Here is a 21,125-nt window from a genome sequence, read left to right on the forward strand (position 1 = left end):
TTAGCTCTGAGGAGTGGAAGGCTGAGCTGCAGAGACCAGGCAGACCCTCGGGCCACGGGGCTTGGAGGGAGACCCTGTGCAGGTAGCCCACCACCCGCTTTCTTTCAGGAAAGGAGAGCACGGTGGGCTGACCTGGTTGAGAGTACAGAGTCCTGGAATCAGGCAGGCTGTGGGGCAGGAGGCGGGGTGGGGGTGGCATTGGGGGTGGGCAGTGGGACATTGGTCCACAGCATGGCTATGGCTTGGCTGCTCGGCTTGGGTTTCCGGGTACAGGTGTGGTAGAGTGTTTTAGGATCTGCCAGGGAGAAGCCTGGTGCAGTCCTGAGGTGAGGGAGGCTCATCCCCGTGAGGCTGGAACCTACCCGTCCTGTGTGGCACTGCAGTCGCCTTGCTGCTGAGCACCTTTTCACGCGCCTCTTACATTTGTGGGTTCTTCCAGCCTCCCTTTTGAGAACAGTGTAGGGAAGTATCTCATAGCCAAGACTGGGGGATTTTCAAAGAACTCTCCCCTTCCTCTCAGATCTTCCTTAAATTTCTGAACCCCTCCTCCTTCCCAGGAGAGCATCTTGGCCTGACACCTCTCCTCCTCTGGGCACCCTGGGGTCACCCTGATGGGTAGTGGTCCTCAGGTCAACATGGGATGTTGGGGGCTCCTCTGCCATCTCCGTTGGCTGTCAGTGGGCTTTACGGGCCGGGCCAGCCAAGTGTGTTTTGTTCCGACTGAATGGTCCCCAGCTGGGGTGGAAGCTGGCAGGCCTGCCCCTGCAGCTCCTCAGGCCCCTTAGGGGGAGGCCTGCCATCTGCCTGGTGACACCCTAGGGGTGGGGCTTGAGAAGTCCAGATGCCTCTAAGGGGAGACAGGAAAAGCCCGACTCAAGCCAGGCACGCAGCACACTGTGGACGGGTTATTTTGACAAGTGAGCATCAGGCTTAGCATTTAATCGCGATTCACTCCCAGCCAGTGAATGGGGCTGTGCTGCGGGAACCCTGCCACTGTGCTCATCACCAGGACCTTGGCTCCCGTCCTACCAGAGGATGGCAGTCCAGAGGGACATTGGGAGTCTCTTGGGCAGTCAGTCCCTGGGGCCTGGGTGGGCTGGATGTACCCTTCCATAAGTGGCAGTTCTGAGAGAAAAAAAGCTGCCAACCCCAGTCAGAAGTGGGTTGTGTCCATGATAGTCTTGACCTCTGAACTGCACTTGTCCCGTCACCTGCTAAGAGCAGGCATGGTGCAGACAGTCTGTCACCCCCCTCCCCAAGAGGTTGTTCGTGAGTGTCAGGGTGGGGGTTCACCCTGGCAGGCCCCACTGAGCAGGGGCATCCACAGGGCCCTGGGCTAGGTAGGATGAGGCCATACTTTGACCACTTTTCCTCAGTCCCCATCCCAGGCTGCTAGCACAGGGCAGGCAGGGCAGGGCTCACATGGAGGCCCTTGTTTCTTTAAAAAGTTCATTTTAATCACCTAACAGAGGAATGCATTTCCCTAAGAAGCCCATCGCCTCGTCCTGTAAACCCCTCCCTTCCTGTTGGCCTGTCCCTGCTGCCCACACCGTTACGGGCTTCCCACTGAGCCCCACCTTTTGACGTGGCTGGTATGTCCGTGTGCACCCTTGGAAGCAGCGTTGTTTTGTTCTGTGCGTGCCTCTCAGACATGATGTCATTTATTGCTCTGTTGCTTGGCAGCCTGTTTCTTGTGTCCAGCACAGGTCTCAGCGAGCTACCCCTTGTCCATCTCCATGGGTGTGGCTTTCGTGGTATCCCAGGGACCCTCTGCAGGGAGGTGGGGAAGTACCAGGTGGCCTATTGCATGCACCTGCAGGGGCTCTCCGGGGTGGGTTCCGAGGAAGGCCTGCTGGACCTTGGGCTGCTGCTGTGTTTGTTTTTGCTGTTGTCATCTTCAGGGGGCAATGATGAGCAGGGATTAGGTGGCACTGGTCTGGCTGGAGAGTGGCTGTGCCCACTGGGAGGTTGCCCCGCCACCATGTTGTGGGCTGCCCTCTCCTCTCTCATTTCCCAGAGGCCAGCTCCTGTTGCTCCAGCAAGCCCAAGAAGTGGGACTCCACTGGGATCCAGGCAGGGGGTTCCTGACAAATTCCAAATGCCAGTGGCAGAGGTGGTACGAGGAGATGGAGTGCGTGGAGGTTGGAAACAGTGATTTTAGAAAACGAGCCAAAGAGCATGCCACACTCGCTGCCCGAATGCCAGTGTTTCAAAACCAGGAGCCAATGCCGGTGAAGCAGCTCATGGGGGACTGGCCTCTCAGCCGAGACATTCGATGGTTACCTGTGAATTTCACCTTTCCTGGACTTCACTAAACCATAACATGCCCCCACAAAGGCTGATGTGATGTGGTCCAGTGCCTCATTTCACATGGGAGCTGCTTGCAGCAAGGGGGATCTGGAGCACAAAAGGGATTTAGAGGTACTGGTGGGGCCAGGTGTATACATGATGCCCAGCCACGCTCCCAGTTCCGTTGATCTGAAACTCGTCTGACTGGGTGTCCTGCTTTTTTGTTTGCCGAGTCTGGCCACCCAGGTGCAAACCCTTTGTCTTTATCAATGAAGACGTTGAGGCCAAGAAAGATAGGACGTCCATGGCCCTCATGCTGCCCAGGAACAGCCCTGGGGATTCCCCTGGCCCCCAGCTCCATGCAGCCTGCGTGGGCAAGTGAGAGGAGGTACCTGCTGTGCTTGTGGGTGGTGTGTGTGTGTGATGTTTGTGTCTTTGTGGTCTGTGTGTGTGTATGTGTGTAATGTGTGTGAATGTATGTGGTGTGTGCGGTCTGTGTAGTGTGTGTCTGTAGCATATATGCATGTGTGTGTGGCATGTGGTATGGTGGTGCATGGGGTGTGTGTGTGTGTGTGTGTGTGTGTGTCACCCTGACAGTCTGCTGGAGGCTCTGGTCCTAAGTGGTAGGCACCTCACATTTCTTCCGAGGGGAAGAGGCAGCTCCTGGAGGGCAGGACAGGCGGTGTCCAGAGCTGCGTCTTTGCGATCTCCCTGTCCGATGCCTGTCCTTACCTGTGGGGACCCACATTACCTTAGCCACACTGCTCTGAGGGGAAAGGCCCAACATAGGATGGTCTTGCAGTGTGGGACAGCTTTGCAATTCAGATCTGTTCCACCACCTCAGGTGTGACCAGAGTGAGCCCTTCACCTCTGTCAACCTCTTCCTGCTCACCTGTAAAATGCAGATGACACAGCCATCTCGCGGGTTGTGGGGTGGTGGCCCTGGCATGTGTGAGGGCTGGGTAAGTGGTGACACAAGCTCTGTGCTGCGGCAGGAAGCAACTGGCACTGGGGGAGGGGAGCTCGGCCTAAGCAGCAGCACCCAGACCCTGCCCCGAACTGCTGCTCTGCTGAGCTGTGGGGAGGCCAGCCTCCCATTCAAAGCCTAACCAGGCCTGATCCTGCTTAGCTTCCAAGACTGGACCAGATCTGGTGTGTTCAGTGTGGGGTTGCTGTAGATGATCTGAGCCTCCTAATGCAGCTGTTTGTCCACCACAGTCAAGGAACAGTTAACTTTAAGTTTGTATTGCTGGATTTATAAATGTCAAGGGTGACTTCAGAGAGTGACAGAATTCTCCTGCGATAACTGAATAGCCTTCCAATGTGCTATTGGGTGTAAGGGTTTCCTTCTGCAGTTTTTATTAATTAGCACAAATGACTTTGTCCTGTGAGTACTTACATCCCCTAGGAGAAAAAAAAGGCAAATTATCCTTACTTCCCCTGGCTATTTGTGTTCAAGAGTGTACAGAGCTTTGCATTACCGTCTACTGAAACCATGCAGACTGGCCGGGGCCCACCCAGGTTTGGTTGTCTGCACATATACAGCCAGGGACCCCAGCCCAGGGTGGGAGCCTCTTGAGGGCCCCCAGTGGCAATTGTGTGAGAAAGGGACATAGTAAGTAGCATAACTTTGTAAAATAGTTAAGGTTGGTTCGGGCTTGAGAGGGAAGGAATATCAGACGCTGCAGTAGTGCTGAGTTTGCAGATAGGCTGTGACAGGTGGAAACCACACGTAAGAGGGCCTCGTCTTTTTTTCCTTCAGTGTCTTTATTTGATAAATAAAAGAGGAGGAATTAGCCAGTGGTGGACTTAAGCGAACGTTTTGGGTTGGCATTTTGGGAGGGCTCAGTGTGTGGTAGGCAGGATGGTTGGCACTCCCAGGCTGGCCCACTGCTGCAAGGGTGTCTCCATCGTCCCAGGGAAGACCAGGGGACGGCTCAGTGTGCAGGGAGGGCCTCAGCAAGGTCTTGGGAAGATGTGTGCGGAGCCCCTATGAATCTCGTGGATTCCTTGTTGGTGCTGAGGGCTGTGCTCAGGCACCCCTGTCCTGGAGGAATCAGTGGCTCATTAGTTTCCTGGAACTCCGGGGGCAGAGCAGCCAGGGTCCCTGATGAGGGTAGCAAGCAATGGGAGGAGGCCTGTGGCTTGTGGAAACGGAAGGGAGCCCGGTGAGTGTGCAGGTTGTCTCATGGGGAGCTCACGCCCAAGGATGGGGGCACAGGGGTGGTAAGGTGGGGTGGGGGTGGCCAGCCTTTTATCAATTCCACACCATCACACGGCCATCTGTCCTCCCCTCTGGAGCTCTTTTTCACCTGTCCATCTTATTCCATCCCGGTGGCTCCTAACTGGGCTTTCCCGTCCTCCACCTGCTTCTCTGTATCACAGCCTGGGTTATTTTTTCAGATCTCTCTTCCAGTTCACCAGTTTTCTGAAGGTGGTAGAACTATCGAGCCAAAGTATGTAATTTGTTGTTTTAATTGTTTGTTGAGTTTTACATTTTAAAGTCATTTTTCATTCCTAGAGATTCTTTTGTTTATTTTTTTTTTAATTTGAGATGGAGTCTTGCTCTGTTGTCCAGGCTGGAGTGCAATGGCACGATCTCAGCTCGCTGCAACCTCCGCTTCCCGAGTTCAAGTGATTCTCCTGTCTCAGCCTCCTGAGAAGCTGGGATTACAGGCGCACGCTGCCACGCCTGGCTAATTTTTTGTATTTTAGTAGAGACGGGGTTTTACTGTGTTGCCCAGTCTGGTCTCGAACTCCTGAGCTCCAGCAATCCACCTACCTTGGCCTCCCAAAGTGCTGGGATTACAGGCGTGAGCCATCATGCGCAGCCTTCTAGAGGTTCTTGTTTATCAACTTTGATTATTTTTTTCTAGCATGTGTGAATGTGCAGTTCCCTGTTTTGAATATTTTTTTCCCAGCAAGCTCATGGTTGTGCCTGGGTCCTAGCTGGGATGACGTCTCTGCCACCTGGAGCCCTGGGTGCATGGGAAATGACAGAAGCATCTTTTTAGATTCTCTGGGCTCACTCTTGGGGGCAGATTCCCAGGAGTAAGGTTATTTGGTCAAAGGATTGTAGTCGAGTTTTATGACTCATTTGTTGTGATGTTGCCCCTCAAAGGGTCACTTAGGTGTGGTCTAGCCTCAGGACAGTCTGGTGACGCCAGCATGAAGAATGGAACCTTCTAGCTCTCCCAGAGCCGAGGCTGGGAGCCCTATCCAGGGGTCTCAGGATACAGCAGGGCAGAGGTGACTGCTGTGAAGCAAGGGAACTGCTGAGTTGCTTGGACTGGGGTGGGGGTGGAGGGGCATGGAGGTGGGGACTGAGAAATGGAGTGGATGCCCAGGTCTCCCCTTTCCTCTCAGGGCCCCGGGGCTTCAGAGGTGGCTGGGCTGGATGATCACGTTCGTGCCATGAATCTTGTGGACTCCGTGTTGGTGCTGAGGGCTGGGCTCTGCATCAGTAGGCTTTGTGGACAGGAGGAACAAAGGCCAACCGAGACACTTGCTTTCGTGATCCCGGTCGGAGAAAAGCCCCCAGGGTCAGGGGCACTCTGACGGCCCAGGAGAGGCCAGTGGCTGCACACTGCCTTCCCGACCCCGACTCAGCTGTGGGTGTCTACGGCAGGGAAGGCTGACATTTCTGGCGACAGAGTGTAGGGCTTTGACAAGCAGTAGACATGGTCTGTGTTGTTGTGGTTATTTTTGAGAAGCTCACGGGCTTCCCAAAGTAATGCTGGCTCTGGATTCCCATAGGGCACACTGCTGGGGTCACCGTTCCCCTCTGGGCCAGCCCTCGCCTCGGGACCCACAGCTGCTGATCTCTGCCTCTAGCCTCTTCCTGCTTAAGTCCAGTTGTGGAACATTCACCCACAATGCAGACCTCATGGAGCCTGGGACACCCCTATCATCTGCAGATTCAAGGGGGATCTGACCTCAACCTGCTGTCAGGACATGCTGGGTGCTACCCTACATCACTGCCAGGGCCACCTCAAGGTGTACATTCACCTTTCTTTGCCTGGTGGTGCCCCTCACCTGCACACCTACCTGCCTGGGGAAGCCTCATTCACCTGTCAGGACCAGCCCCAGCATCGCCTCCTCCCAGAGGCATTCCTCTCTCCCATGGCATCCCCATAGGGTTCTGTGTGCTCTGATACAGTGTATTTTCCTTAAATGCTCACCTTCAGTCTGAGGCCTTGGGGCTGGCTTTGCTTCGCCACCTCCAGATCACTCAGCCTGACACCTGGTTCTGGCCCCAGCAACCTATGGCTGGAGTCAGGAGAGGGCAGTGTGTGCCCACTGGCCTCTCCTGGACTGTCAAAGTGAGCATCTCTGCTGAGTTGGGCAGAATCCCAGCTTCTAACTCTGGAAACAGACGGGGGAGCGCAGGGAGGCACAGAGGGGATTCCAAGATGGGGACACACCTCCAAGGTGGGAAAGACAGGTTGATGTGTGATAGGGCAGAGGCCTGTGGGGCTGAGGTCTGGGCAGGGGTGGCATAGTGCAGGGGCCGGGGACCGAGTGAGTGAGTTGGCTCTCCACTCCTGGGTGCCGAGGAGCCCTGGAGGAGGAATGGGCTCTGGCAGGGGCAGGAGGCCTTGCTGTTAAATTGAGCGAGACTTCTTTATAGTCATAGAGGATTCTAAGATTCCATAGCAGCGTGGTTCATGATCTCCTTACCCAATAAACAGAATTTCTTTTTTTATTTTTCATTTTTTGAGACTGAGTCTCGCTCTGTTACCTAGGCTGGAGTATAGTAGCGTTATCTTGGCTTGCTGCAAGCTCCGCCTCCTGGGTTCACACTATTCTCCTGCCTCAGCCTCCCAAGTAGCTGGGACTACAGGCGCCTGCCACCATGCCTGGCTAATTTTTTTGTAATTTTAGTAGAGATGGGGTTTCTTTTTTTTTTTTTTTTGAGACGGAGTCTTGCTCTGTCACCCAGGCTGGATTGCAGTGGCCGGATCTCAGCTCACTGCAAGCTCCGCCTCCCGGGTTTCCGCCATTCTCCTGCCTCAGCCTCCTGAGTAGCTGGGACTACAGGCACCCGCCACCTCGCCTGGCTAATTTTTTGTATTTTTTAGTAGAGACGGGGTTTCATCATGTTAGCCAGGATGGTCGATGGTCTCGATCTCCTGACCTCGTGATCCGCCCGTCTCGGCCTCCCGAAGTGCTGGGATTACAGGCTTGAGCCACCGCGCCCGGCCTAGAGATGGGGTTTCATTGTGTTAACGAGGATGGTCTTGATCTCCTGACCTCATGATCTGTCTGCCTCGGCCTCCCAAAGTGCTGGGATTACAGGCGTGAGCCGCTGAGGCTGGCCAGAATTTCTTACATTCTAGTGCTTATCCATTTGCATGCTCATTCTTATTTTAAATAATACCTGAGATAGAATCCTTGATTTCTGAGCCTTTCTTTAGCATTTCCTTTATGAGATTTTCCCATCTGGGTAGTCCTCCCCTTTACGTCTTAGCATTCCCACCCATGACCACTGATGGCCCCGAGTTTCCCCAGGATCTTTCCTTTAGGAAGCATATAGACATGCATACAGAACTTTTTCTACGTGATTTGTTTTTAATAGACTTAAGTCTTTTAGAACAAGTTTAGATTTGCAGTAAGACAGAGTGAAAAGATCGAGAGTTCCCACATAACTCCTCCCCCACTTCCACATTCATAACATCTTGCATTAATGTAGTATATTATGATTGATGAGCCAGTATTGATACATATTCATTAACAAAGTCTGTAGTTTACACTAGGATTTACTCTTTGTGTTGTACGTTTTTATTTTATGTATTTTTTGAAACAGGGTCTTGCTCTGCTGCTCTGGCTGGAGTGCAGTGGTGTGATTAGAGCTCACTGAAACCTCTAATGGCTGGACTCAAGCTGTCCTCCCACTTCAGTCTCCCGAAGTGCTGGAATTACAGGCATGAGCCACTGCGACTGGCCTTCTGTGGGTTTTGACTGTAAAGTCAAACCATTACAATGTAATAGACACCATTAAAATGTATCCATCATTGCAATGTAATTCGGAACAGTTTCATCTAAAGTCCTCTGTGCTCTGCCTATCCATCCCTCCCAGTACCCCCAAACCTCTGAAAACCACTGATCTTTTTACTGTCTCCATAGCTTTGCCTTTTGCAGAATGTCGTGTAGTAGAAATCACACAGTATATAGGCTTTTCACATGGGCTTCTTTCAGTTAGTAATATACATTTAAGACTCTTCATGCTTTTTTCATGACCTGATAGTTCTTGTTAGCACTGAATAATATTTCATTGTCTGGATGTACCACAGTTTATCCATTCATCTACTGAAGGGCATCTTGGTTGCTTCCAAATTTTGGCAATTATGAATAAAGCTGCTATAAACATCCATGTGCAAGTTTTTCTGTGTAAACACGTTTTCAGCTCCATTGGGTAGATACCAAGGAGTATGATGATTGCTGGATCATTTGGTGAGAGTATGTTTACTTTATTTTATTTTATTTTTTGCCACAGGGTCTGGCTCTGTCGCCTAGGCTGGAGTGCAGTGGAGTGATCCACCTCCTGGGCGCAAGCCAACCTCCCACTTCAGCCTCCTAAGTAGCTGGGACTCTGCCACCATGCTCAGCTAATTTTTGTATTTTTTGTAGAGATGGGGTTTTGCCATGTTGCCTAGGCTGGTCTTGAACTCCTGAGCTCAAGCAATCCACCTGCCTCAGCTTCCCAAAGTGCTAGGATTACAGGCTGGGCACGACCCATGCCCAGCCTGTTTAGTTTTATAAGAAACCACCAAACTGTCTTCCATAGTGGCCGTACCATTTTCCATCCCCACCAGCAATGAGAGTTCCTGTTGCTTCACATCTTTGTCAGCATTTGGTGTCGTCTGTGTTCTGGATTTTGGCCTTCATAGGCTCATTGTTGTTTTAATTTGCATTTCCCTGATGAAATATAATATGGGACATCTTTTCATGTACTTATTTGCTATCTGTATATCTACCTTAGTGAAGTGTTTGTTTAGTTATCTGGCCCAATTTTTTACTGGGTTGTTTATTTTCTTATTATTGAGTTCTTTGCAGACTTTGGATAACAGTCCTTTAACAGAACATATTTTGAAAATATTTTCTCCCAGTCTGTGGCTTGTCTTTTTTACTTTCTTAACAGTGTCTTTTGCACAGCAGAAGTTTTTAATTTTAATGAAGTCCAACTTAACAATTTTTTCTTTCATGGATCGTGTGTTTGGTATTGCATCTAAAAGTTTATTACCAAACCGAAGGCCATCTAGATTTTCTCCTGTTATCTTCTAGGAGATTCATGATTTTGCATTTTACATTTAGATTTATGATTTAAAGTTGTTTTTTGTGAAATGAGTAAGATCTTTGTTGATTCGTTTTCTTTTTTTATTGCATTTGGATGTCTAATTATTAGAGCACCATTTGTTAATCAGACTATCTTGTCTCCATTGTATTGCTTTTGTTCCTTTTTCTAAGATTGGTTGACTCTATTTGTGTGGGCCTGTTTCTGGCTCTGTATTCTGTCCCATTAATCTGTTCCATTCAAGTCCATTCTTTTACCAGCACCACACTGTCTTGATTACTGTAGCTTTATGGGAGGCCTCCAAGTTATGGAGTGTCAGTCCTCTGACTTTGTTTTTCTCCATCACTATTGTGTTGGCTATTATGGGTCCTTTGCTTCTCCATGTAAACTTCAGAATCAATTTGTCAATATCCACAAAATAACTTGCTGGGTTTGTTGTTGTTGTTTTTTGTTTGTTTGTTTTGAGACAGGGTGTCGCTCTGTTACCCAGGCTGGAGTGCAGTGGTGCGATCTTAGCTCACTGCAACCTCGACCTCCTGGGCTCAAGCGATCCTCCCACCTCAGCCTCCCAAGTAGCTGGGACTACAGGCCATGCACCAACATGCCTGGCTAATTTTTGTGTTTTTTGGTAGGGAGAGGGTTTCACCATGTTCCCCAGGCTGGTCTTGAACTCCTGCACTCAAGTGATCTGCCCACCTCGGCCTCTCAAAGTGCTAGGATTACAGGTGTGAGCCACTGTGGCTGGCCTGGGATATTGATTAGTATTGTGCTAAATGTATAGATCAAATTGGGAAAAAGTGGCATCTTGACAATACTTAGTCTGTCTATCCATGAACATGGAATATCTCTCCACTTATTTAATTCTTTGAGCTACATATTTTGTTATATTTATATCTAATTATTTTATTTTCAGTGTAAATGATACCATGTTTTTAATTTCAAATTCCAAGTGTTCATTTCTGATAAATAAGCAATTGACTTTTGTATATCAATCTTGTATTCCTGCATCCTTGCTATGTAATTCCTTATTAATCAGACCATAGCAGCATGTAATGGAGAGAGAGGGAAAGAGATGAGAGAGAGAGAAAAGAGAGGAGAGAGGAGGAGAGAGGAGAGAGGGAAAGGAAAGGAAGGAAGGAAAGGAAGGAAGATGGATTATTAGTCCAGGAGTTCTTTTTTGGTCTTGTCTTATTGTATTAGCTAGAACTTCCAGGACAGTGTTGGAAAACAGTAGTGAGAGGGACATTGTTGCCTTTTTCCTGATCTCAGTGGGAAAGCTTCTTCGAGTAATCCAGTAATCCTAGTTACTCAGGAGGCTGAGGTTAGAGGATTGCTTGAGCCCAGGAGTTTGAGGCTGCAGTGGGCTATGATTGCACCACTGTACTCTAGCCTGGGCAATAGATTGAGACACTGTCTAATAATAATAATAATAATTTTTATACATTGTTGGTTTGGGGGGAAATTTTTGCATGAGAAATATTGATTGGTAGTGTTTTTTTTTTTTTTTTTTTTTTTTTTTTTTTTGAGACGGAGTCTCGCTCTGTCGCCCAGGCTGGAATGCAGTGGCCGGATCTCAGCTCACTGCAAGCTCCGCCTCCCGGGTTTACGCCATTCTCCTACCTCAGCCTCCTGAGTAGCTGGGACTACAGGCACCCGCCAACTCGCCCGGCTAGTTTTTTGTATTTTTAGTAGAGACGGGGTTTCGGCGTGTTAGCTAGGTTGGTCTCGATCTGCTGACCTCGCAATCCACCCGTCTCGGCCTCCCAAAGTGCTGGGATTACAGGCTTGAGCCACCGCGCCCGGCCTCTTTTTTTTTTTTTTTTTTTTTTCTTGTGATATGTTTGGTTTTGGTATTAGGGTAATGCTGGCCTGACAGAATGAGTAAGGACGTATTCCCTCTGCTTCTATCTGAAACAGACTGTAGAAAGTTGATATAATTTATCCCTTTAATGTTGGTGGAATTCACCAGTGGGTTCTATCTGAGCGTGGTGCTTTATGTTTTGGAAGGTTATTAATTATTTATTCAATTTCTTTCATAGTTATAGACCTAGTCAGATTTCTGTTTCTTCTTGTGTGAGTTTTGACAAAGTATATCTTTTGAGGAATTTGTCTGTTTCGTCTAGGTTATTGAATTTGTGGGCATAGTGTTGTTTCATCCTTTTACTTTTAGTCTGTCTGTGTCTTTATATTTTAAGTTGGTTTCTGTTGGACAACATAGTTGGACCTTGTTTTATTTTTATTTTTATTTTTATACTTTTAATCCACTCTAAAAGTGTCTGCTTTTCAGTTGTTATATTTAGGACCATCGATATTTAAAGTGGTTATTTGTGTCGTTGGATTAATATGTACCATATTTGTTACTATTTTCTGTTTATTGCTCCTGTGACTTGTTTTGTTTTTTCTTGTCGTCTTTTGTATGCCTTCTCTGGCTTTGAGCATTTTATATGATTCCATTTTTTTTCTCCTCTCAGCGTATCAATAATGCTTTTTTAAACACCTTTTTTTAGTGGTTGTTTTAAAATACGCAATATACGTTTATGACTAATCCAAGTCTTCTTTCAAATAATTAGCACTCTATGGATATAGCAAGAAGCAGTATTCCTAATTGTTCCCTCCCATGCCTTAGAATATTATTGTTACTCACTTACTCATAAACTCTAGTCATGAAGTACATTGTTGCTATTATTATGGTGAACAAATTTGTCTGCTAGATCAAGAATAAGAAAAAAGTTTTTATTTTATCCTCACTTGTTACTTCCCTAATACTCTCCCTGTCTTTCTACAGATTCTAGTTTCTGACCTATATCATTTTCCTTCTCTCTGAAGTTCTTTTAACATTTCTTGCAAGGCAGATTTACTGGTGACAAATTTTCTGAATTGTTGTTTGTCTGATAAAGACTTTCTCCTTCACTTTTGAAGGATAATTTTGCTGGATACAGAATTCTAGGTTGGTGGGTTGGGTTTTTTTTTTTTTTTTTTCTTTCAGCACTTTGAATGTTTTACTCCACAGTCTTCTTGCTTGCATGATTTCTGAGGAGAAGTCCAAGCGCAATTCCGTCCTTGCTTCTCTGTAGGTAAGGTGTTTTTAGCCCATTCTCTGACATTTTTCTTTTTTCTTTTTTCTTTTTTTTTTCGAGATGGAGTCGTGCTCTGTCACCCAGTCTAGAGTGCAGTGGCATAATCTTAGCTCACTGCAACCTCCTGGGTTCAGGCAATTCTCCTGCCTCAGCCTCCCAAGTAGCTGGGATTACACACATGTGCCACCATGGCCAACTAATTTTTGTGTTTTTAGTAGAGACGGGGTTTCACCATGTTGGCAAGGTTGGTCTTGAACTCCTGACCTCGTGATCTGCCTGCCTTGGCCCCCAAAGTGCTGAAATTACAGGTGTGAGCCACCACGCCTGACCTCCCTGACTTTTTCCAAGATGTTCTTTTTGTGTTTGATTTTCTTTTGTGGTTTGAATGTGATATGCCTAGGTGTAGATTTTTTTGGCGGGGAGGTTTATATCCTGCTTGGTATCTTTTGAACTTTCTGGATCTGTGGTTTGCTTCCTGTTATTAATTTTGGAAAATCCTCAGCTGTTATTATTTCAGATATATCCTCTATTCCTTTCTCTTTTTCTTCTCCTTCTGTTATTCCTATTACATGTTGTTATACCTTTTGTAATGAACCCATAGTTCTTGAATATTGTTTTGACATTGTTGTTCCTTTTTGTCTTTATGCTTCAGTTTGGGAAGTTTCTATTGGCATATCTTCAAGCTCTCTGATTCTTTCCTTGGCTGTGTCCAGTCTGTTGATGTGCCCATCAAAGGCATTCTTCAGTTCTATTACAGTGTTTTTGATGTCTAGCGGTTCCTTTTGTTTCTTTCTTAGTGTCTCAACCTCTCAGCTTTCGCCTATCTATTCTTGCAGGCTGTCTATCTTCTTTATTAGAGGCTTTAGCATATTAATAAATTCGTCTTTGGGTCATTGGGGTCATTGCAACGTCAGTGCCATCTCTGGGTCTAGTTCTCATGTTTGCTTTGTCTTTTCAGACTGTGTGGGTTTTTGTTTTGTTTTGTTTCATTTTGTTTGCTTTTATTATACTTTATAATGTTTTTGTAGTAAAAAAAATTGGAAAACAAAAAGACTGTTCCCTTATACACTACCATCCAGAGGAGGTCACCTGGAGTATCTGTATACACTTGCCTCCCTGCTTCCTATTTGGAGAAATGTGACTTCTGGGGCTTCTTTTGTTTTAGTGTGTACGTTTCCCTGGGATGGTCTTAGAGAAGACTTCTCCCTGTGCATTGGGCCTCCTGCAGCAGTGCCAGGCAGTGATTGTTGAAGGATTGAAAGTGCTGTGGCAAACTCAGTCTCCACTCCTGACTTTCCTGTCCTTGTTTCACAGATCAGAAGATTGGGCAGGATGGGCTTCTGTTCAGTCTTCTTTCGGATACTGTGACAGCCTCAAGTTCTTGCCTGCTTCTGGCAACTGTCTCTGGAAGTTCTGTGCATATCATCCCTTTTTTTGACTTGCATTCTATACAGATTTATTTTTGAGAGTCAGAAGAGTATTCTTGGCCAGGCGTGGTGGCTCATACCTGTAATCCCAGCACTTTGGGAGGCTGAGGTGGGTGGATCACCTGAGGTCGGGAGTTTGTGACCAGCCTGGCCAACATGGTGAAACCCCATGTCTACTAAAAATATAAAATTAGACAGGTGTGGTGGTGTGTGCCTGTAATCCCAGCTACTCAGGACTGAGGCAGAAGAATTGCTTGAACCCAGGAGGTGGAGGTTGCATTGAGCCGAGATCACACCATTGCACTCCAGCCTGGACAACAAGAGCAAAACTCTGTCTCAAAAAAAAAAAAAAAAAACAACAAAAAAAAAAACCTTTTAAAAGTCAGTTGTAAAATTTTAAATTAAAATAGCTCTGATTTGAATCAAAGCAGTTTGTTGGGATTAAAAATATTCCTTTTATTTTTTAATACAGGGTCTTGCTCTGTCACCCAGGATGGAGTGCAGTGGTGTGGTCATAGCTCACTGTAGCTTCTAACTCCTAGGCTCAAGTGACCCTCCCACCTCAGCCTCCAGAGTAGGTAGGACTATAGGCGTATGCTACTATGCCTGGCTCTTTTCTTTTTTTTTTGTAGAGATGAGGTCTTGCAGTGTTGCCCAGGCTGGTCCTGAACTCTTGGACTCAAGCCATCTTCCCGCCTTGGCTTCCCAAAGTGCTGGGATTATAGGTATGAGCCACTGTGTCTCACCAGGATTAAAAATATTCTTTAAAATTCTTGAGGGTAGCAATATATATATAGAGGAAAATATTGAGTAGTCAAAACTTTGTCTCCAGTGAGAAGCCTGCCCTCCCTTCCTGCTGAGCACAGCCACCAAAGTGTGACCTCTCCAGAGATGGCCACTGCAATCAAGGGGCTGTGTGTCTTTCCTGAACATTCTGATTACAGACGGGCATATTTATGCATTTCCTTCGATCTTCCACAAACTAAAAAGGTGTGTCTGTATACTCTTCTGCAACTTGTGCTCTTTGCTGAACAATATACATCCTGGAAATTGTTCCAGATCAGCAAATACAGGATTTGTACTTCTTGGCACTCCAGAATATTCCTCTCAGTCTCCCAAGAATGGACACTCAGCTTGGCTCTAATCTATTGCTGCTGCAGTGAATACACATGATCCACGTATCTATGGGGAGAGGACGGGCAACGGGTGTCTGTGTCTGAAATACCAACAGCTCCTACCCAAGAAGTTTTTACTAATGGGTGTTTTTGCCAAGAATATGGGAGAATGCTTGTTGGTCTGTGGCAGCAGGAGCATGTGAGGCACCCTAGGCCTTTGACCTTTGCCAGCCTGATAGGTGAGAAATCTTACTGCAGTTGCAGGTTCCATTTATTACTACAAGTGACGTTGCACAGCTTTGCATATGGCAAAAAGCAGTTTGTGTAGCCTTTTATATAAACTGTTTACTTAAAGTCACAATTTAAATCACTAGTCAGGCAGATACGTTTTCATTTTGTGATTTGGAAAATGAGTTTTCGTATTGTGTACTACATCCTTCACATGCATTTCAGAAGTAGATGGAGGTTTCCCTTAGGTACATATGACTCATTTGCCAGCAAGCTTTTATTTTGAGTCTTGATGTTTTTTAGAATAATAGGCAGCTGTGGTATTGTCCTGAATTGTTTTGATTTTTGCATCCACAAGGTTGGCTGCAGCAGACTCTTGCAGGGCTCTGGGAGGGGTGTCCCCCACCCACCAGTGTCTCTGTGGGGTTGTGAGAAGGGCCAGTTGTGTGAGGCCCATGCTGTAGCCAGCCCTGACATGCTCTTGTGTGCTCACAGATGGTGCCAATGGGAACTCCAGGGCTTCCCCACTTCCTCTATAAGCGAGCACAGCCGGTGCCAGGCCTCTAGGCTTCCTGGTCACAGAGCTTTAGCTGTCTGGGGCTATTGAGATATTCCTGGCAAAGCACTTTGCCTGAGAGCTGAGTAATCAGGGCTTGTGCAGGGTGAGTGTCTTGCCTCCATGGTTCAGGTGGCTCTGCTCCGTATGTGATTCCCATTGGTCATGTTTGGGATTTTCTTTGAGCAAATATATTCTAGAAATGTAGTTAAGAAGTGAATTCCCAGAGAAGCGGGTCAAAGGCAGCACCTCGGCACAGACTCCGTGGCCGCATGCAAAGATGCCTGCAGGAAGACAGCTCTGGGACCTGAGCCATGCATTTGGGCTGCTCCTCTAGATGGGATTCCGTGGTCCCCGTAACAGAAGTTCGAGTCCCGATGGGTCACAGAGAACCCTGGGTAATTAGTGATGGGGCACTCAGGGTTGGCCAAGGGCCCTAAAACAGACTCTGCTATAGTGGTGCCCTGACCTGGCTTGTCTTTAGAACCAGGTTCTGACTCAGTAGGTCCCAGTGGGGATTGGGGTTCTGATTTTTTTTTTTTTTGAAACAGGGTCTCACCCTGTCTCCCACACTGTAGTGCAGTAGAGCAGTCATAGCTCACTGCAGCCTCAAACTCCTGGGCTCAAGCGAGGATCTCCTCGATCCTCCTGCCTCAGCCTCCTGAGTAGCTGGGATTTACAGGCATGTGCTACCTTGGCTGGCTAATTTTTTAATTTTTTGTAGAGTCAGGGTCTTGTCGTGTTGCCCAGACTGGTTTCAAACTCCTAGGCTCAAGTATCAAGGATACTACCTCAGCATCTCAGAGCACTGAGATTACAGGCATGAGCCACCACACCTGGCCCACATTTTCAGACCAGAAGTCTCTGTGGGTTGTCAGCTCCTGGGCTGGCGCCTCTCCTCCTGGCTGCTGGGTGGACCTGGTGCTGCTGCCTCTACACGTCCTTTTCTTGCTGTTTAATCCTCACAAGTGCCTGTGGAGTCGGTGGTGCATTGTCCCTTCTCTGGATGAAGGAAGGCACTGAGTTACCTGCTCCGAGGCTGCCGACGGGAGAGGCACAAGGTGTCAGGACTTGCCCTCTACCTCAGACCATGGCCACCTCCCTCTAGAGTGAGTGACTTTGGCTTACAGGGTCGTCACTCACTTGTTTTGTGGATTGTGACATATTGAGAAGTTAAAGCAGCACAGGCTCTTTAAGCAGCACAGGGTGGACCTCACTTCCTCATCCAGCAGCAGGGCATGTTCCAGATTCCTGGAGCAGTGTCCCTGGGGCAGACATGGAGGGTGGTGAGACTCCCCTCCTGCCTACTGACCCGGCTTTTTTTCCCTGTTGGCTTCTATACCCCCGTGACTTCTGTTTCCCCTGTGGCTTCTGTTCCCAGCTCGCTTTTGTTCCCTCTGGCTGCCCTCTCCTGCTGAAGAGAAGCACAGAGAAGTGCAAATGAAGGCATCATGGCTTGGGAAGAAGAAACTTTGGGTGAAGTGTGGGCACAGCCCAGCTGGACAGAGGCTGCCTAGCTGCTCCATCCTTTCTTTAAAGACAGGAAGGGGCTGAGCTGGGGTCTGTTCAGCTCACAGGCCTGGAGGAGTGGACATGGCACACTTGGAAAGAGAGAAGAGATGTTAACATTCTTTCCATGGAGATTCTGTGTTTTCTGTCCATGGAGTTTTGCACTTTCTCAGCTACTCCCTGCCAGAAATGAAAGCTAGGGTCATGGTCCATCAGCCCAGCAGAAAAAAAGTGATGATTGTGGTGGTGAGGATGATGATGGTAATGATAGCGATGGTGATGGTAATGATGATGGTGGTGATGGTGACAGTGATGGTGGTGATAGTGGTGGTGATAATGATGGTGGTGATGGTGATGGCAATGATGATGGTGATGATGGTGGTAATGATGGTGATAGTAATGGTGATGATGGCAAAGGTGATGATGATGGTGATGGTGATAGTGGTGATGGTGATAATGATAATGATGATGGTGATAGTGATGATGGTGGTGGTGATGATGATTGTGATAGTGATAATGATGATGGTGATAGTGATGATGGCAATGATGGTGACAGTGATGGCAATGATGGTAGTGATGGTGATGGTAATAAAGATGGTGATGATAGTGATGGCAGTGATGATGGTGATGGTGGTGATGATGGTGATAGTAATGGTGATGGTGATGATGGCGATGGTGATGATGGTGATAGTGATGATGGTGATGGTGATAGTAATTAATGGTGATGGTGATGATGGTGATAGTGATGATGGTGATGGTGATAGTAATGGTGATGGTGATGATTGGTGATGGTGATGATAGTGATGATGGTGATGACTGGTGATGGTGATGATAGTGATGATGGTGATGGTGATAGTAATGGTGATGGTGATGGTGATGGTGATGATGGTGATAGTGATGATGGTGATGGTGATAGTAATTAATGGTGATGGTGATGATGGCGATGGTGATGATGGTGATAGTGATGATGGTGACGGTGATAGTAATGGTGATGGTGATGATAGTGATGGTGATGACTGGTGATGGTGATGATAGTGATGATGGTGATGGTGATAGTAATGGTGATGGTGATGATGGTGTTGGTGATGTTGATGGTGATAGTGATAATGATGATGGTGATGGTGATAGATGATAGCAGTTATGGTGATGGTAATGATGGTGATAGTAATGATGGTGACAGTGATGGTGATGACGATGGTGATAGTGATGATAACTATGACAAACAGTAAACTATCTTTACAGGCACCATGGTAGGCATGGTACATACAATCCCTCCAGTATTTCTGTCATTGACCTTCTACTGGATATGATGATCCACTCTCTGCAGAGAAGGAGTCTGAGACTCACTGATGTTGATTACCTCTTGTGGTCATACAGTTGTTGGTGGCAGTCATTGCCCAGGGTTTCTTCGTGCACTGGGTGTCACAGGCTGCAGGTGGTGCCCCATGTGCTGCGCTGGGAGCCCTGCTCTTGCCATCCTGTTAGCCCCTTGACACTGATCTTTTCCCTCCTCCCCACAGGTTCCTTGTGAGACACCTGGGGGACTCCAAACAGCAGTAATCCATCTGCCCACTGGTCTGGAGACAGGGGTCCTCAGCTTCTTTCCAGGGTGGATGGCTTAGGAAGCCTTCTCTGCAGGGGACCAGGACACAGGAAAGCCAGGAAGAGATGAGCTGGGAAGGGAGCTGTCAGGGGCCATTCTGGTTTTAAAAATAAAGCGGGACTTTTGTTGCTAGTTATAAAAGGAATACATGCTCATTTTCTGTGATTTAGAAAACCTCAGAAAAGTGTAAGGAAAGAAAGAACGTGGCCATTGCCTAGCACCAGGGAAAAGGGCTGTAGTTTTTAGTGTCTGCCTAACTCTAAACTTCTAAACTAAAAAACTTATACAACCCATTGTTTAATGGCTGTGTAATACTCCCATCATACGAGCGCATCATGCCCTGGTTACCTGACCCTTACTGGGGATGTGTGCTGTTCCTAGTTTTTGCTGTTTTAGATAACCATGGGAGGGACTACATTAACATGAGTCTTTGTGTGCATCTGTGCATTCTGCCTTAAAATAGATTTGTCAATGTGGAATTCTGGCCTGAAGGGTACAAATCTTTTTAAAGCTTTTGATACATACAGATGGGGTTCAGGAAACTCCTTCCTAAGTTAGTCCCCTGACTAGAAGGGTAAGAGTGCCTGCCCTGCGGTCCCACCTGCGTTGTGGATTTGTATTATTAAAAGATAAGCCTTGCCAGAGGGACATTTCTAACTTGAATGTGTGCCTGACACCAACTGAGCTCTGACAGAGTGCCTTGAACCCTGTGCCAGATGCTGCAGAGGGCCGCAAAGTAAGGCGAAGTCCCTGCCTGTTTGCCTCACCTCTGGGAGTGAAAGAGGCCACTTCCTTTTTTTATTTGATGTTTCTCCTATATATGTGTATGTGTATATGTGTGTGTATATATATATATATATATATATGTATATATGTATTTTTTTTTTTTCTGAAACAGAGTTTCGCTCTGTTGCCCAGGCTGGAGTTGGAGTACAATGGCTCAATCTTGGCTCACCGCAACCTCTGCCTCCTGGGTTCAAATGATTCTCCTGCCGCAGCCTCCCAAGTAGCTGGGATTACAGGCATGTGCCACCACACCCGGCTGATTTTGGGTTTTTAGTAGAGACGGGGTTTCTCCATGTTGGCCAGGCTAGTCTTGAACTCCTGACCTCAGGTGATCTGCCCACCTCGGCCTCCCAAAGTGTTGGGATTACAGGTGTGAGCCACTGCACCCAGCCACTTTTTTTTTAAATGTCAAAATTAGGTTCAAAAAGTATGGTTTACATTAAATAAATGTTCTGAACAACAATAGAAGAAACCAGGAATGCAATCCAGTTGTGCTGTCCAGGAGATCATTCCAGGCTTGGCATGGTCTGGAGGGTGGCATGGTTGGAGGGTGTCTGAGCCAGGGGCCAGGGCTAGGGCTAGGTGTCCATCCCTGGCTGTGCTTCTGTGCTGGACCCTCCAGCTCCCCTGAAGGCAACCCCTAGCCGACTCAAGGCCTCATGGGAGGCTGCACCCTATAGCCTGCAGCAGGGCCACAGCTCCATGAGCAGGGCTAGCAACCACTGGCATGCTTGGGGTCAGAATTCCATGTCACCCGTGAGAAAGCCACTGTCTGCAGAACAAGGATTCCTGTGGGAAGAGCTCAGAAGAGCCGCTTCCCCTCTGGGGCTGCCCTTGCCTGAGGATCTTAGGCAGCCAGAGCAGCACCTGGGAGAGAGCACAGGTTTTGTGGGGAGCAAGCTACTTTCCTAGAGAGCAGGCAGGCTTCTTTAGAGATCCCAAGAGGCAATTGTGGGGCCTCTGGAAGCATCTGAATTCTACACTCCCCACCCCCGACCCCTTTCAGTTTTCTTTTTCTTAGCCATTTCCTTTGATGTCTGTATTAGTTAGGGTTTTCCAGAGGGACAGAACTAATAGGATATATATATTTATATAGGAGTTTAGTAAGTATTAACTCACACTATCACAAGGTCCCACAACAGGCCATCTGCAAGCTAAGGAGCAAGGAGAGCCAGTCTGAGACCCAAAACTGAAGAACGTGGAGTCCAGTGTTCAAGGGCAGGAAGGATCCAGCACAGCAG

At 47.6% G+C, this 21,125-nt stretch overlaps 1 protein-coding gene and 1 long non-coding RNA gene across 4 annotated transcripts in view; both read left to right on the plus strand.

The window, feature by feature from the left end:
• Nucleotides 1–21,125, plus strand: part of PHF2 (PHD finger protein 2) — a 104,520-nt gene that overhangs the window by 21,110 nt on the left and 62,285 nt on the right. The window lies entirely within an intron of this gene.
• On the plus strand, nucleotides 2,557–19,243 carry LOC115893930. The gene is made up of 2 exons (XR_004053962.1): nucleotides 2,557–2,667; nucleotides 19,016–19,243. It is a non-coding gene; the product is annotated as an uncharacterized LOC115893930 (long non-coding RNA).

The sequence above is a fragment of the Rhinopithecus roxellana genome, chromosome 16, assembly GCF_007565055.1.
Source record: "Rhinopithecus roxellana isolate Shanxi Qingling chromosome 16, ASM756505v1, whole genome shotgun sequence".
Classification (NCBI taxonomy): domain Eukaryota; kingdom Metazoa; phylum Chordata; class Mammalia; order Primates; family Cercopithecidae; genus Rhinopithecus; species Rhinopithecus roxellana.